The following is a 1,682-nucleotide window of genomic DNA, read 5'->3' as shown; positions in this document are numbered from 1 at the left end:
AACAACTGGGTTATTAAGTTAACGACTGCACTGATTCGTTTAACGACTGTGGCCAGAAAGGCTGTAAAATGGGTCAAAACTCACTTAGCGATGGAAATTTTGGGCTCAGTTGCGGTTGTAAAGCGAGGACTCCCTGTATGGATATAAGATTTAAGATCAGAAGGAATCTGGGGCAATTTCTCCATCTCCCCAGCCTTCTTATCATCATCATCATCATCATCATCATCATCATCATCATCATCATCATCATCATCATCATCATCATCATCATTATTATTATTATTATTATTATTATTATTATTATTATTATTCAAAGGTTTCCTGACAGGCAGGCTAACACGAAACTGAAATGCGTTAGTTGGAAAAGGCGCTAACTAGTCCTCTACTCGTTTGTTACCACAAGCTTAACCTTGCTGGCCTCCCACCCTGTCTCAGGTGTCACCACAGGAATTTAGACGTCAGCAAAATGGACCCACTTGGTCTGAAAAACAAATATTTGTCTCTGCACTAGAGCTCCACGCCTGGAAACAAGCGGGACGAAATTAAGCTGTGGCAAACTGAAGCGATGATGCAAGAATTTGTCTTCTGTAAAAAACAAGATAAGTAGAAATTATCCTATCAAAGGGAGCCAGTTTAGTAGAGGCTAAGGCACCAGGCTAGAAAGTGGGTGACGGTGAGTTCTAGTCCCGCCTTAGCCATTAAAGTCAGCTGGGAGACTTTGGGCCATCCCCAGGTGACTGTGAGTTCTAGTCCTGCCTTAGCCATGAAAGCCCGTTGGGTGAGTTTGGGCTGATCCCCAGGTGACCGTGAGTTCTAGTCCTTCCTTAGCCACGAAAACCACTGGGCCGATCCCCAGGTGACTGTGAGTTCTAGTCCTGCCTTAGCAAAGAAAGGCTGCTGGGAGACTTTGGGCCGATCCCCAGGTGACTGTGAATTCTAGTCCCGCCTTAGCCATGAAAGCCCACTGGGCGACTTTGGGCTGATCCCCAGGTGACCGTAAGTTCTAGTCCTTCCTTAGCCACGAAACCCACTGGGCCGATCCCCAGGTGACTGGGAGTTCTAGTCCCGCCTTAGCCATGAAAGCCTGCTAGGAGACTCTGGGCCAATTGCTCTCTCAGTCCAACGCTCCTCACAGGGTTGTTGTGAGTAAAGCAGGAGGAGGAGATGTTTGCCATCGTAAGTTATCTGCATAAAAATAAGAGAGGCAGGATACAAATATGTAAATTAAAAGGTGTTGAGCAGAGCATCACACACAACTGAGGGTTGATCTATCTCAGGGGGATTTTATAGTGATTAAAAAGCCGGTTTGTGTGTGTGTGTGTGTGTGTTTGTGTGTGATGGAGAAGACTTCAGGCCCTCTCAGGAGAACGATCCCAGCCTGATTTCCTTATCCCCCCAAACTATTACAGGTAGTCCTGGACTTACCACCTGAGCCCAGAATTTCCGTTGCTAAGCGAGACACTCATTAAGTGAGTTTTGCCCCCTTGTGAGACTTTTTTGCCACATTTGTGAAGTGAATCGCTGCAAGCCATTAAATGAGTCGCCTGGTTGTTAAGTGAAACCGGCTTCACCGCTGCCTGTCAGCAGGTCGCAAAAGGGGGTCCCCTGATGCCGAGAAACTGCAACTGTCGTAAATGCGAGTCAGTTGCCAAGCATCTGAACGTAAATTGTGTGACCACGGG

The sequence above is a fragment of the Protobothrops mucrosquamatus genome, unplaced genomic scaffold (assembly GCF_001527695.2).
Source record: "Protobothrops mucrosquamatus isolate PMUCROS unplaced genomic scaffold, P.Mucros_1.0 scaffold3268, whole genome shotgun sequence".
NCBI classification, from domain to species: domain Eukaryota; kingdom Metazoa; phylum Chordata; class Lepidosauria; order Squamata; family Viperidae; genus Protobothrops; species Protobothrops mucrosquamatus.
This window is presented reverse-complemented; position numbering follows the sequence as displayed.